Source organism: Schistocerca piceifrons, chromosome 3, assembly GCF_021461385.2.
Source record: "Schistocerca piceifrons isolate TAMUIC-IGC-003096 chromosome 3, iqSchPice1.1, whole genome shotgun sequence".
In the NCBI taxonomy this organism is placed as follows: Eukaryota; Metazoa; Arthropoda; class Insecta; order Orthoptera; family Acrididae; genus Schistocerca; species Schistocerca piceifrons.
This window is the reverse complement of record NC_060140.1, coordinates 14,791,191-14,808,574: the sequence shown is the minus strand read 5'-3', so window position 1 is coordinate 14,808,574 and position 17,384 is coordinate 14,791,191.

The following is a 17,384-nucleotide window of genomic DNA, read 5'->3' as shown; positions in this document are numbered from 1 at the left end:
CCACAAGTATGAAGTGCTATTGATTTGCGGCTTTGACAGAATGGATTGGTAGTCAGGGACTCATTATTGTTACCCAATCAACAGATTCTAAACTCCATACACCCCAACATCAAATTCACTATGGAGACTGAAACGGAGGGTAAATTACCTTTCCTTGACGTCTTGCTCAAGAAAAGGGCTGACGGCACCCTAGGTCATGGGGTGTATCGGAAGGCTACGCACACTGATCTGTATTTGCATGCAGACAGCTGCCACCACCCTTCACAGAGGAATGGGGTACTTAAAACTCTAGTACATAGGGCGCGCACTATCTCTGACGCAGAGAGTCTACCCCAGGAATTGGAACATCTGAGAACTGTATTTCGAAAAAATGGGTACTCAGAGTGGCAGATTCAACGTGCTCTCCGCCCAACCACTGCAGCACAACCTGTTGAGATGGATGAAGTCACGAGGGAGGAGGTAGGCACTGCATTTATTCCATACACAGGCGCACTCTCGGGGAAAATCGCCCGCATTCTGAAGAAACACCTGGTCAGAACTGTGTTTTGTCCTCCAAATAAAACTCGTGCACTGGTGGGGAGCGCCAAAGATGACCTCGGTTTGAGGAAGGTCGGCGTGTACCAGATTCCGTGTCAATGTGGCAAGTCGTATATTGGTCAGACGATGCGTACCGTCGAGGATCGATGCCGTGAACACCAGAGGCACACTCGACTGTTGTATCCGAGCAAGTCGGTGGTCGCTGAACATTGTTTGTCAGAAAATCACGCCATGGAGTATGACCGCATGAGGATTCTGGTACAGACGTCGAGATACTGGGACAGCGTTGTTAGAGAGGCCATCGAAATTCGCACCAATGACGACCTCATAAACCGTGACTGTGGCTATAATCTTAGCAAGGCTTGGGAACCAGCGATCGGGTTAATCAAGAGTAAATTGAGCAGACGTATAGTTGTGATGACCACGGCGGACAGAGCCATCACACCGACGTCATCTCAGACGCCGTCGCAATCTGTTCCACCGCGCAACCGTGGCGCTGGGCGGACGGTATTTAAATCGGCCGCCGCCGCGACCGAACCCAGTTCCCTCTGAGCAGCCATAGCGTACGGATCTCCGTGCCGGCACGTTCACAGGAGCTCAGTCCGTCAGTTCACCTGATCATGGCGACGTGTTTGATCGCCGAAATATTGTGCCCGTTGGACACTATAGACCGGCAGCATACCCGCGGATATTTTGATTACTTATAAAAATATTCAGACTTAGACTATAATCAAATACAGAGAGAGAAAATATTCTAACTAAAGAGATATAGCAGCGATAGGCAGAAACAAATAAAAAAACTGATACTAATCTTAGCTTTGAGCACCAAAAGTTTCTTCATGTGGAAAACGTAAAAAGAGAAATGAGACTGTTCAAGAATTAAGGATGAAAATTCAGGATCTTGAGTCAAGGAAGATGGATGGTTAAATGAATGAAAAAACTAGACTGGACATGATGAAATTCAGTTGCGAAAGAGCAGCAGATGATGTAATTTTAAATGCTGAGAAATAAGATCTCTTCAAGAGGAGCCACCAAAAGGTCAAATAAGTGAAGAACAAGCTGAAAATACCGGTAAATGGGCTAAAATGGCGGCAAATAGATAAAGGAAACAGAAAGAAAGTGCTGAAGAACAGGCAACCAAACAACAACAACAGCAACAACAACAATAATAATAATAACAGCACATTTTGACACGTTCCATATCCTTGTGATTGACTCACTAACTGGATCTACGGAACAAGAAATAAATAAATAAATAAATAATAAATAAATTGTAGCAATATATAATAGCAGTCCCACAACATCTGGAGGAAGATTTTCTACTAACAGAGCAATAAATTCATGAAGCCATCAAATCATTCCAAAACTTCAAAGCAACAAAGGAAGACTCCACTACAGCAAAATTATTGAAATAGTGAGAACACACAAATGATCTAAAACTGCTGTTTGAGAACATTTGGAAAGCTGAAGAGATTATGGAAAGCATTAATCCACAGCTATGAGAAAATGTCAACAATTGCAGAGATGCCTCACTTCTGCCAGTGGTACACAAAATATTATCAAAAATTCTCTGGACAGAGTTGTAGAAACTTTAGACAAATAACTGGGAGAATCTCAAGGAGCTCTAGAAAGGGAAGACCCTGCACAGAACAGATGTTTATTAGAAAATCGATAATTCTCCACAGACTGTTAATCACCAAAACTATAATAGTATCATGTATTGGTTTCAAGAAAACATTTGATTTGGTAGGCAGAGAAATTATAGGTAAAATCATCAAAGAATTTTGTGTTAAAGCAAACATAATCCTCAAAACACTAGCAAATAGGATGACTGAAGCTAAATTTATGGGAGAAGTATCTCAACCATTTGAAATAAAAACTGGTGTTAGACAAGGGGACAGTTTATCACCTTTACTGTAACACTGCATTCTAGAAAAAATAGAAAGTATCTGGAATTTGGAGAAAAAAAATCACAAAATTGAACCAATAATTTTAGGACGAAAAACAAATGGAATTAAGGTAAACTGCCTGGCTTCTGCAGATGATTCTGATATATTTTCAAAAAATCTGACAGACAGTTATTGAAAGAAATCTTTTGGAAGAAATAGCAAAGAGAGCTGGTCCCAAAATTTCAGCCAAAAAACAACATTGATGACAATTTCAAGCAATGCATCAACATTCTTAGAAAAACAAAAATGTAAAATAGCATTAGTAAGTAAATTTAAATATATTGGACAAACTGTGCAACAAAATGGACTAGAAGAATTAACAGTAGATGCAAGAGTCAGCAAACTGGAGAGAGCAAATCGTTTGACAAAGGATATTTACAACAAGAAATGTACAACTAAAAAAACAAAACTAAAACACTATCCCACAGTGGTATGACCAGGATGTTTATATGGATGAGGATGCCTAATGATGAACTATAAGCTGGACAGAACAGAGGTTCCTCAAAGGAGCATTATTAGAAAATAATGGTTGCAATACAAGCTACAGATGGCTGGAAAATGAGAAGTAATGAGGAGATCTACAAAAATTTTGAAAAAATATCAGAAGTAATGGCTAAAAGAAGATTAATCTTTTTTTAGAGACCTCTACTGAATGAGTAGTTCTGGAAGAAGGAATCAATGATAGCATGGATTGCAGAAATAAGAAAGAAACAACATCAAACAATCAGAAATAATAGAAAGAAACCTTTTTACAGATAAAATACTGAATTTAAAAGGATCATCACCTCTCCAAGATCAAAATTAATTTCATCCCTCTCAATAAGAACGTGAAAACCGGAAATAAAATTCATAAATAAGATATTGCGAAGCTCAAAATCAATCAAAACATATTGGAACAATGCCACCAGTAAGTGACAGTTGAATCCCATAAATGGGCAGACATTGCCTCCATGATCCAACAAGCAGCTAATACTACAATCCTGACAGCTAAAAAGAGGAATCATACATGGTGGAATGAGGTTTGTGATGAGGTGGTGGCCCAAACAGCAAGTGCATGGAAAAAGTGGAACTCTACCAGGAGACCTGATGATTTTGATGTATTCCATGAAGTTCGAAAATATGCAGCCAGAACTCTATGAAGGGCTAAGCAATTGCATGAGAAACAGCAGTTAGAACAGATCGATCAATGTTTCCAGATAAACAATGTCAGAGACTTCTATCAGACGTTCAAATCGAATTTGAAAGGATACCAAGCCCCTAGTTTTTGTTTTAGAGGCGAAAATGAAAAGCTCAGTGTTGTGTACATAGTTCCGCGTATTCAGTGCGTACACAAATTTCCCACTAGAGTGCGCCCCGCTAGGCACAACAGCGCAGGCGCAGTGCTCGTCCATCTCCGCACGACGAGATGGCGCTGCCATAGAGACGGACCAAATTCTGCTTCCACTAATCCACGTATTAATATGTAACGCAGCCAATGAGATTGCTGCTAACATAGAACACTTTCTCCTCATGCATCACACTCGCGCAGTGATACATGAACGTGCGAGGTATTATAACGAGTGTAAAGACCTTCGATCAGTCAGTCTGCATTTGTCTGCACCAGTCTGCATTAGTCTGTACCAGTCTGCATTAGTCTGTACCAGTCTGTACGAGTTCTACAATTGTCTATACCAGTCCACAGTCAAGATTCAGTCTGCACCTAATAAGATTACCATATTCCTGTACATAGCCATGAAGATAAATGTATAGACACTTTTGTCAAGTATCCGAGATATATGTGAGAATAAGATTAACGTACCAATACCAAAGGAACTTCAGATTGTCAATTGTAAATAGCATCCAGAACCAAGTTAAGTAATTTTTATATTTGTTATTATTTTAATAAATGTGTGTGAAAATTAATCAAGTTCTGTTTAAAGTTGGTCACCGTCAATCTGCAACTCTAAGCATGCAAGTGGCATTTCTATCGTCTGACCTAATGGCAGAAGATAAACATGCCATGATAAGACCATGAGACATATTGCTGACACTCGCTTACTTCATTATAGCAACAAGTCAAATAATCTGATGGTGTGTGTACTGAAGGTCTTACAGTATGCACACCACACTCGGCCTGACCAACAAAGAAAACTGCAAGATCATGTCTCGTTACTTTGAAAACCTACTTAATTGTGATGAACCGAAAGAAAGATTCCCTGTATGTGCCCCAATCCACAAACTACCCCTCATCTCCATCTAGTGAAGAGGAGACCAAAGATATCATCAACAACTTTAAGAATAATAAGGCAGCTGGAGAGGATTCAATAGTGGTGGAACTACTGAAGCTGGCAAATAATGAAACTCTAGATATACTAGTCCAACTTTTTGAGGAGATCTGGAGAGCTGGGATGATACCAACTGAATGGCAGTCAGTTTTAATCCATTGTCTACACAAAAAAGGTGATAAATAGAATGTCAATAACTATAGGGGTACCTCATTAGTATCTGTTCCATATAAGATTCTCTCCAAAGTGATACAGAATAGAATAGAAGATTATTGTAACCAACTGATTGGGGACTATCAAGCTGGTTTCCGAAAGGGCGATTCTTGCGCAGAACAGATCTTTAACCTGAAGAACATCATCAGGTACAAAAAAATGGAAGAAATAACTATGTGGTCATGTTTGTTGATTTTCAGAAAGTATATGACTCCTTCGACTGACAGGCATTAATGAATATTTTGGAAAAGTTTGGGGTGGATAATACATCAAGAAAGCTGATCAAACAAACTCTTACTAACACAGTGTCAAAAATTAAATTTATGGGTGAGGTATCTGAACCCTTTACAATCAGAACGGACATATGATGAGGAGATGGACTATCCCTCTCCTTTTCAATTGTGTCTTGGAAAAGGTCATTCGAGAGTGGAGAAAGTTATTAGCCCAAGAAGAAACAAATGAAGAGTGGTTCAAACTTGGTCCTAAGAACAAAGGGGTGTGCTTTGACTGCTTAGGTTTTGCGGCTGACCTGGCCATTTTTGCTAACAACATAGAGTCAGCAGTCAACAAGATAAATAGGCTGTCAGAAATTGCTGAAAAAAGTTAGACTCCGGATCTCTATTCAAAAGACAAAATATATGACGAACATCTGTGACGGACCTGAATGGATGATAACCAACCTGGGAAAAAATCGGATGAGTTAAGAATTTCAGGTATCTCGGTGAAGTCATCCACCAGGAGAATGGATTAAAAGAAGAAGCAACTGTCGGGATGAGGAAGTTAGACCAAGCATACCAACTGACAAAGAATACTTACAACAAAAAGTCTATGAGTATATGGGCCAAGTTACAACATTATAATACAGTTGTAAAACCTGAGGGCATCCAAAACTTTGACCACGAATAGACAAGGTCAAGCTGAGCGGCTGGAAAAGCGTGAGTGTAGGATATTAAGGAAAATCCTAAGGTAATAGATGGGTCGATGGACAATGGCGAATGAGAGCAAATGAGGACTCGTGCAGCAAGACAGAACCTATCACAGCATCCATTACGAAGAAATGATTGTTATTTTATGGTCATCTCATGAAAATGGATGGTGATCGACTAACAAAAAGAATACGGAGTTTCATCCTATCTAAGAAAATGAGGCTGAGATGGTTCAAAGAATGTGAAAAAGATCTTAAGCAGATTGGTATCTCAGAGAGAAATTCCTGAAAGGAACAAATTTAGAAGATTGGTGACCAACTACCAAGGTTTTAACATGGCATCAACATCCGAAAGACAGTGAGGACCATTATCTGAAGAGCATAAAAAGGCACTTCTTGGAGGGGCTCAGAAGATACTGGCAGGAATTCAAAGCTGGAGCAAGAACAAGACCTGGACACTAGAGTGAAGTCGGCTATTACCATGCAGTCCGTAGAGACTCACTTCGATATAAAAAATAAATAAATAAAAATAAAAGGCTTTCGATGCAGAAGAAATAGGGGATTGAGAACAACACGAATAGAATAAAGGGGGAAAAACATGAGTAGGAGATGGACGAGTACTGGAAAAACAGGAGACGACAAGGGAAGAAGAAGAAGTGAAGTTATTACATGACGAGAGATGGTGATTGAATTTGATTTGATTCAGTTTTCGTTACATACACCGAAAAAATGAGATGATTCTCGAGGGTGTGGAACATGTCAGAATGTATAACACAAAACATTTTAATATAATCAATACTACCCTGATCATTTGTCACGAGAGTGTCAAAATAGGTGAATACAATACAGTAAACTGGAAAAGCTAATATTTACAGAATTAATACGCTGTCAGAATGAAACATTGTTATGCACTATTAATAAATTTATCATACACAAAATACCTAATATTGACTGTTGCAACCAAGTGCTGTCAAAACTTAAATCTAACATATTTTTACTTACGCTGGCCTAACAGTCTCTGTTAGGATATTCATCTATAGAGTAGAAGGCATTGCCTATCAAAATTCAAACTCTGTTTAAACTGTGCTTTATCTGACACCAAGTTTTTAATGGTTGCTGGTAATTTATTGAAAATGTGTGTTCCTTAATATTGGACCCCCTTTTGGACCAACATAAGTGATTTTAGGTCTTTATGTAGATTGTTCTTATTCCTAGTATTGATAATATGTATTGAGCTATATGTTGGAAATATAGATATATAACTTGCAACAAATTTCATTAAGGAGTAAGTATACTGAGAAGCAATGGTTGGAATTCAAAGTTCCTCGAATAGGTTCTACACGATGTTCTTCAAAGACTGGTCCCAGATACTCCATTGCACCATTCACCGAACCTGATAACCCCGAGCCGTCAGTAACAAAAATTAAGTCTTGCTTAAGAGATTTACAACACTACATGCACTTGTTACCAAAGTCTCATTTACTTTTAGAGCTATCTGTTCCACTTCCTTTTTGGCCCCACTTATCTCTGTCTTCACTATATCCCATACAGTTCTTATTTTGTTGCCCGATACAATTATCTTTTTCTCTTAACAAAGCTACTTCGATTTCTGGATTACTTGCTTCAATATTTTGCAGTATTCTTTGTAATGCATTACAATGCTAATATCAGAAATGTTCCTAGATAGTAGATACAGTCTCCTTTTTGCCCCACATGATATCTTTATTCCTTGTGTAATCCATGGTTTATCTTTTGACTTCTGTGTGATTTGAGTTACCTTTAGAGGAAAACAATTTTCGAATGAGGAGGTAACTTTATTAATAAATGCTTTGTATTTTCCATTTGAGTCAGGTAAACATCTCTCCAGTTCATGTCTTTGAGGAATTTCCTGAATTCCTCAATTTCTGGCTTATTTATTATCCTCCTGTACTCAGATTTAATATTTTTTTATCCTGACAAGTTTCAACATTTAACACAAGATGCTGCACGTCGTGATCAGATAGTCCATTTACTATTGGTTTTGTGATATGACTTTTTTCCCCTAGATTTGTTCATAAAGATATTATCAATAGCAGTCTCAGAACATTTACATATCCTAGCTGCAAAGTTCACAATAGGAACTAAATTGAATGATAGTGTTAAAAACACCAGCAACCACTATTTCCTCTTCTTTTTTTTTTTTTACAGAAGCCATTCCTTTCGCTTTGTGAAATGAAGCACTGCCTAGTTCCAAAACACAGGACTACTATGACAAGGTGAAATGTTCTCAGAGTGCTACATGTATGATAGTAAATGTAATCAGCACTATAGTTGTTTTCTGAGTAGTTATGCTGTGTGTGTTTCATTCAATCAGATGAAATGGAATAAAATCATCAATTTATTTATTTGGGCTCTTTATCACCAAGATACATTCAATGTTGGTTGAGGTTTATCTTTTGAATTCACTCCAGTGTAGATTGTCAAAATTTTATCAGTTGTCAAAGTACTTGTAACACAGTTTCCGAATTTACTGCCATCCAGGAAAGTCTCGCACTCAAATTATTCTCAGCGACTGAGAGCTGGCTGAAACCCAGAGTAGAAAGCTCTGACATATTTAGTGATTAATGGAATATATATCGGAAAGGCAGGTCAGACACTGTAGGAGAGGGAGTGTCCATTGTCTCTATTGAGGTCAAAGCTGATTGTGACAGTGAAATATAACAAGTCTACGTGAAATCACGTTAATTAATGGATGTTTTAATCAGCCACCCGGTTCTGCTATGACAGTTTTGGAGCCATTCAAAGAAAGTCTAAAGACAGTAGCACGTAAATACCTAGATCTTGCAATACTAGTTGGAGGTGAATTTAGCCTACTGAGTATAGATGGTAGCCTATGGCTTCATTGCAGGGGGTGCAGTCAATTTTGTGAAGCACTTTTGAATGTGGTTTTCGAAAATTGTCTTGAGCACCTAGTTTGGCATGCCACATGCAATGGAAATATCTTAGACCTTGTAGTTACAAACAAGCCAGATATCATCAATGACTTCAGCATAGAGATGGGGATTAATAATCATGATAACATCATAACAACTAAGGTTACACAAATTAATAAATCAGTGAAGAAGGCTAGGAAAATGTTCATGCCAGAAAGAGCAGATAAGCAGATGTTAGCATCTCACTTAGACAGAACTGACATCACTTACTTCCATTAAGATGGACGTAGAGAGATTATGGTCAAAGCTTAAACAGATCGTGAATTGCACTCTCAACAAGTCTGTACCTAGTAAACGAATTAAGGATGCAAAAGAGCCACTGTGGTTTAACAATGAAATTCGGAAAATACTGAGGAAGGAAAAGCTGCTGCACTCTTGGTTCAAAAGAGAATGCCAAATGGCAACAAGGAAAGGTTACTACCACTGTCATACCTCAGCAAAAGATCTGGCTGAGAAGCAGGGGAAATTATTGTCCTATGTAAAATCACTAAGTGAGTCAAAGGTTTCCATCAAGTCACTTGACCAGTCTGGTGTGGCAGTAGGAGATAAATGTTTTAAATTTTGCATTTAAGAAATCATTCATGCAAGAGAATCATATAAACATACCGTCATTTAACAATAGCACAAAGACACCTAACAACGATCACCACAAGAGGCCAGCGCTAGCACAAGTTGTTCACATGATATTCGTTGGACTGTTACCTGTAAACACGTGCCATGTCAGTGCTCTTGGAAGAGAGCTGTGGCAGTGACACGGCTCTGTTGTTGTTCCTGTGTAGTGATCTGCAAAGACGGGACGGTACGTGACAGGTGGGGGGAGGGGGGGGGGGGGGTCGGGTCGAGATTCAAGCAGTGATTAAGTACTTCATAAAGAAAGGTATGAAAGCGAAGGACATTCATGCCGATTTCCAGAATACACCAGGGGACTCTGCTCCTTTGTCTTCAACTGTTGCCAAGTGGGTAAATGAATTTAAATTTGGTCAGGAGAGCTTAGATGATGATCATCCATGAATAGGTCAGCCAAGATGTGTCACTACTCTAGAAATCATTGCAAAAGTGCGCATAATGATCAAGGAGGATCACCAATTTAGAGTGCATGAAATTGCTCTCGCTTGCCAGATGTCATCTGAAAGGTATTCACAAGATGGGTGCCGCAACTCTTGACGCTGGGTCAAAAACGCATGAGAATGGACATATCACAACAATGTTTGGCCTGTTTTAGGGGAAACAAACAAGATCTTTTGTGCTGGTTTGTGACCACGAGGAAACTTTGGTTTACTACTATTCCCCAGAGACAAAGCAACAATCAAAGCAGTGGAAACATGCTGAATCTCCGCCGCCAAACTCCTTCAGCGGGGAAGGACATGATGTCAGTGTTCTGGGATGCACCACCAAATTCCTTCAGCGGGGAAGATCATGGCATCAGTGTTCTGGGATGAGAAGGGGATTCTGTTTGTACATTATCTCCCCACTGGGCAAACAATTAGTGGAGAATACTATGCTAACCTTCTGGACAAATTGTAACAAAAGATATGCAAAAAAGGACAGGTTTAATAAGGAAGAACGTCATCTAGCATCAAACCAATGCACGCTCGCACGCATGTGCCAACGCCATGGTAAACTTACACAAACTAAGGTATGAATTGTTGCCATACGTGCCTCTTCCCTAAACTGAAAATTTTTCTTTGTGGATGAAGATTCACTTAAATGAAGAATTGATAGCCTGAGTTGACAACTATTTTGTAGGCCTGGAGGAAAATCATTGTTGAGATGGGATCAAGGTATTGGAACACTGTTGGACCAAGTGAATTAATCTACAAGCAGGGTACATAGAAAAACAAAAAAGTTTCAGTGACATAAGTACTTTTTTTCTATTCTGTTTCAAGAACTTTTCAAACCACCCTCGTAAGCATCCCTGACACCTGAAATAATTAAAAACAAATAAGTCCCCAGTTGCAGATGGAATCTCAATTTGGTTTTACAAAGAGTGCTATATGGCACTGGACCCTTACTTAGCTTGTATTTATTGTGAATCTCTCACCCAGCAGAAAGACCTAAGCAACGGGAAAAAAATACAGAGGCGTCTCCTGTATATACGAAGGGCGAAAGAACAGACCCGCGAAATTACAGACCAATACCCGTAACATCAGTTTGCTGCAGAATTCTTGAACATATTCTGGGTTTGAATCTAATCAGTTTCATAGAGACCAATAAGTTTATGTCCACAAATCAGTACAAAGCATCGCTCATGGGCAACTCAGCATGCTCTTTTGTCATACGACGTCTGTTCAAAAAATTCAAGAACTTTGTCCACAAAATTTTCTATGCTTATCTTTTAGTTACTATGGATTGTCTCCTTTGAAATACTCTCCTCCACAATTGATACACTTCTCCCAATATCATTTCCACTTCCAGGAGCAGTCTTGACACACCTCTTGCTGGGTCGCATAAAGTGCCGTCTGCGAATTTTCTTTTATCTCATCTACCATTGCAAAACTTCATCCTTTTCAACTTTGGAAATAAAAAGAAGTCTGCAGGGGTCATACTATTCTCGCAAGGAACATCTCATTCTCATTTGTGAGATCCAAAAAGTTTTTTTGGTCTTGACTCATGAGCCGTGGAATGAACTTGGCGGCAACACAATGCATTCCAAGATGCTGTGTCATTTCATAACATGATCCAATTGAAATGTTACATTCTTCTACAATCTCTTGGACAGTGAATCTTCGACTGGCACACACAATTTTGTTGACGTTCCTGACACAAGCGTCATCAGGGGACATCTAAGAGCGTCCTGAATGAGGATCATTTTTGACTTTTGTAAAGCCATTTTTAAAACGTGTGAATAATACGTAACACCGAGTATGGCTTAAGCACTCATCGCTATAGGCTCCCTGCATCATTTGGTGTGTCTCTGTAAAGGTTTTCTTGAGTTTCACACAAAATTTAATGCAGATGCATTGCTCCTCTAACTTTGCCATCACAAAATTCACAAACCCAGATTCCATATTTCTTGATTTCCGAGAAGCATTTGACATAGTGCCTCACTGCAGACTCTTAACAAAGGTACAAGCACATGGAATAGGTTCCCAGACATGTGAGTGACTCAAAGACTTCTGAAGTAATAGAACCCACTACATTATCCTGACAGTGAGTGTCCATCAGTGAGTAGGGTATCATTAGGATCGTTCCAGAGATGCGTGATAGGAGCGCTATTACTCATATTTTCTATGTGCATAACTGATCTGATGGATGAAGTGGACAGTAATCTGTGGTTGTTTGCTGATGATGTTGTGGTGTATGGAAGGTGTCATCGTTGAGTGATTTAGGAGGATAAAAGATGACTTGGACAAAGTTCCCAGTTGGTGTGATAAATGACAGCTAACCTAAATGTAGAAAAATATAAGTTACTGCAGATGAGTTGGAAAAACAAATCCATAATGCCAGAATCCAGCATTAGTAGTGTCATGAATGAAGAAGTCACATTGTTTCAATATCTGGACATAATGTTGCAATGTGATATGAAATGGAACAAACTTGTGAGGGTCATGGTAGGGAAGGCGAATAATCATCTTTCGTTTGTTGGGTGGATTTTACAACAGTGTGGCTCAGCTGTGATGGACATCACATATAGGATGCTAGTGTGATCTCTTCTTGAGTACAGTTTGAGTGTCTGGGATCCGCAAGGGGTCAAATTAAAGCAGACTTTGAGGTAATTCAGAGGCAGGATACTAGATTTATTAACAGTAGGTTGAAACCACAACATACAAGTATTATGGAGATGTTTCTGGAACTCAAATGGGAATCCCTGGAGGGATGTTGAGGAACACTGTGCTGACTGCAGAACAATTCTGCTTGCACCAACATACATTACGCATAAGGACCACGAAGATAAGAGACGACAAATTAGGACTCATAGAGAGGCATATAGACATTCACTTTCTCCTCACTCGATTGGCAGATGGAACGGGAAAGGAACTGACTACAGTCGAATTAAAATTACTTGATAGTTGGCACTTCAAACGCCAATAAGAGTAGTCAGCGTCACACTTGAACTGTCTGCTGTTGCCAAACTCCACCAAAATTGGCCAGTCACTTCCAATTCCTGGTTCAGCATTCTTTCTTGATGTATTTGTATCCCGAATTACAAGCCCGACACTTTTATTATGTATTTCATGACACACGATAACTACACCAAAAACAACACACATTAACAATGCTAATGAAAGACACACATTTCATTCATAGCACTAACCAAACACTACCGAATAACTCAGCACAAGGTGTAATTCAGTATCATACATATAGTTATCATATTCACAGAGATCATCTTACATTAGATAAGCTTTTCACTACACTGTGTGAAACTGAAATTTTTAAGGTTACAATTTATAGTTGCAACTGGGTCACTATATTCACATATATAAATACTTCATGCAGTGCTGTGGCATAGCACAATGGTTGGCAGATTAATCTAATGTGTAGCATGTCATAGGTTTGAATCTCATCAATGTAGCAAAATTTTTATTTCTAAATCTAACCAAAAGAGTGTGATTATTATTTTCAATCAATTAATTGGTTTAAATGTATTTTTTTATTTTTAATACTTTGCTGCATCATTTTTCATCATTGTTTTGACTGTTCTATTTGGTCTTATTTGTCTTCCTGTCATTATTTCTTCATTTGGAATCTGCCTCAGTCATCTATAATCCACGAACAAGTGCCCACACGGGCTGTTCACTGGTTTCTAACATGTCAGCATGTGCAGCTAGTGTAAGGATAGTTACAGGTAACAAATGACATGGAGAAATTTCAATTTGCTTTCAGCCCTGAAATTGAGTTTTTGTTGTCTTGAGTTTACCCTTAAGGGTTAGCTTTAATCGCCATGAACAAAGCGATCATGATATTAGTACTGCTGCAGACTGTTGACCACAATTTTCTCGGCTGGGTTAGGACACAAGTTTACAGTCAGGGATACAAAACGGGTCGTCTGCCCCAGTTCAGTCACTGGTCACTTTAAATCAATAGTCGACAGAGTATCCAACATTTCTGACATACCTTGCACCAGCCACTAGAAAAATTGCTCTGTGTTAAACATTTAACATAATTTGTGAAGTGAACCGCTTGTTTGTTGTCACCTGTAACCAAACGGTAGCTGGTAGCCAATGTGGCAACATTGTTGCAGCAAGTGATTGATGTCAACTATCAAGTAATTTTATTCAGACTATTGTAGTGAGACAGGGTACCTTCTGCCATGCACCATATGGTGGCTAGTGGAGTATGTATGTAGATGTGGAATCAGTCTTTCCTTCTCATCCCATCTGGAAAGTCTCCCCTGATCTGCGGTTCTGGGTAACTTTCTCAAAATCTACCCTTTTTCCTAGACCTATCCTTCACCCCTCTTCCTTCCACTTCAACCCTTCTGCCTGAAGAATGAGCTACTGGCTCTGAAAGCTTGCTTAATTATAATCTTCTTTTATGTGTGTGTTCTGCCGCCACTTAGCAAGTAGATTGTTTATCTATCCAATTCAATTATCATGTAATCAAAAGCTGCATTTAATACACCAAGTCTCTTTTACCAATAATTTTTAATATGTCCTACAGAATGTACTGTCTATCCTGAACCTTTTTGAGATTACTGTTTTGTTGTACTTTTCTACAGGCATCATCTTACTTATTAGGAGTCAGTTCCTTCATGTTGTTGTTGTTGTTGTGGTCTTCAGTCCTGAGACTGGTTTGATGCAACTCTCCATGCTACTCTATCCTGTGCAAGCTTCTTCATCTCCCAGTACCTACTGCAACCTACATCCTTCTGAATCTGCTTAGTGTATTCATCTCTTGGTCTCCCTCTACGATTTTTACCCTCCATGCTGCCCTCCAATGGTAAATTTGTGATCCCTTGATGCCTCAAAACATGTCCTAGCAACCGATCTCTTCTTCTAGTCAAGTTGTAGAGCTACATGTCCTCAGGAAAAATTACGGCTGTAGTTTCCCCTTGCTTTCAGCCGTTCGCAGTACCAGCACAGCAAGGCCATTTTGGTTAATGTTACAAGGCCAGATCAGTCAATCATCCAGACTGTTGCCCCTGCAACTACTGAAAAGGCTGCTGCCCCTCTTCAGGAACCACATGTTTGTCTGGCCTCTCAACAGATACCCCTCCGTTGTGGTTGCACCTACGGTACGGCCATCTGTATCGCTGAGGCACGCAAGCCTCCCCACCAATGGCAAGGTCCATGGTTCATGGGGGGAGTTCCTTCGTAGTCAACAGTTAAGGAATGGGTGGCTGAATTGATATGTGGCATATGTCTCTGTAAGATGACTCATGAACAACTTCCTAGAATTACAATCAAATATGAAAATGCTGAGAAAGAACACAGTGTGATATTGCAAGATCAGTAATTAAAAAGATGTGCAAAACAGTTGATGCCGTGGCCGTACCAGAAAGCGAGTGGCATGTCTGTTGAAGCCTGACTACAACCTAATGTGAAAAACAATTTGGGACAATCTGACACACAATTGATTCTATGCACCAATCTGTTCCCTTGGAAGAGAGACGACCGAAATGAAATAGCAGTCACACAAAAATAGCCAAGGTGACTTCATCGGAGAGAAAGAGTGGTCATTGTTTTCTAGGATGCAAAAGGGATTTGTATTTTAGATTAGCTTGCAAGACTGAAACAATACCTCACAAATACTATGCAAGTATTCTGACTCAACTGGATGAAAAAATATGGAGCCAAGACCCAGAGGGAAAAAAAAAGTTTATCGTCAGTGAAATGCATATGGTCATAAAGGCACTTTCACAATAGGAAAACTGGGAGTTTCAAGTGTGAAGTCTTCAAATATCTATTTTATTCTCCAATTTTTTCACATTCTGACTTTAGCTTCTTCTTCTTTTCTTTTTGTATGAATGATTCACTTAAGACTACATGCGTCACAGCTCAAAACCGTTTTGTGAGTCAACAACTGGATATGTTTTCACTGCTCTGTCTCTTGTAACTCCGTTGGACATGGAGGTAGCAAATGAGGATGCAGGATGTCCATGACATACTGCTGTGCTGTCAGAGTGACCTGAAGTCATATCCAATGCTGCCCCAGATGCCCTGTCCCTATGTCGTTGTCATACTCACTGACAACTGTCATCGCGGGTCTTGCAGAATGTGACTCACTGCTGATCACATGACAGGTGCAGGTGTGAAAGGGTTACAATGTGCTCGGCGTACATTACAGCAATTCTCCCATGGGCTCGTCAGACACGGTCAACTGGAAGCTTGCTGACAAGCATGCTGCCCTTACGTTCCCAAGCAGTCCAACATGGGGACACTACCACATCTGAATGTCTCACAAATCTGCATATTGCATAATTCAATCATCCTGGCAAATGGAGACACACAATTAGGCCCCTTCAAATTTTGTTACGTGCTGATAATGCTGACTCACGGAAGTACAGGGCATCTGTGCCCTTCACAGGGATCACTCAACATATTACACTCTTCACATCTCTTATAGCTCCTACCATTCATGGTAACAATCCGAGACACAAACAAAGCTAATGCAATCTGGTGGCCTTTGTATCCATTTCAGAGAGTTGCAACTCTCATAATTTACCACTGGTATGCACACTCGTGAAACTACGTTGCTTTAGGGAGCTTCCCTTTTTTTTCTTCAAGCAGTTTAGTTCTTTGAATCCATTTTTCTTGTAGCTCAGAATAATTATTTTATTGTGTAGTAAACTTACAGACTAGCATTCTGGTCTGAGCTGTCAGAGTTGGCGGTCATGTGTGTGTGAGGTGTGCTTGCTTGTGTGAATGAATGGTGTGTATTTCTATTTCTTTTTCTGATAAAGGTTGTGGCCAAAAGCTTATGTGTAAGTGTCTTAACTGTGCCTGTCTGTATTTTAACGTGCCATCTTTATGGTAATTAGCACTCTATCGTTTCCTACACTACTGATATTCCAACCTGGAGTTTCCATTGTTTGAACTTACGGTCTACTGTTTTATGTTGCAGTGCACTTCTACAAGTGTAATACACAAATGTTGCCTTAGGAAAGAGTCACAACAACATCCATGTCTACCGTTTGCTATTTTTTACGAAATAGCATGTCACACTTGAAATTTAACTTAGCCAATGAAATAAGTGTTCTGCAACATATTAAATTTGAAATGTTGTCTATGATGTTGAAGAGTGTAAGTTAAACTGATATCTGAGAATTTGTTGTTTTTGTGGCATTATCTGGAAAATGGCCTCTCTTGCAGCTCCAAGCATAAATGTCAAGTGAAGAAGAATAATTAGCACAGCACACTGGAACCAAGTAGGGATCCGGTTTACTGCTTGGCCACTAAATTAGCATATCGTGAGTGCACCTGAAGAGACGCTGTACACACTTGCATATACTACACACACAAGTACAAGCATCGATCAAGCTACTGTGAAACTGCACTCTGTGTGACTCCTCACTACATCAGAATACTGTAAATGTGGTGATTCCAATTTCTTAAGGTCTCTTCCTGTTTGTTTTCATCAG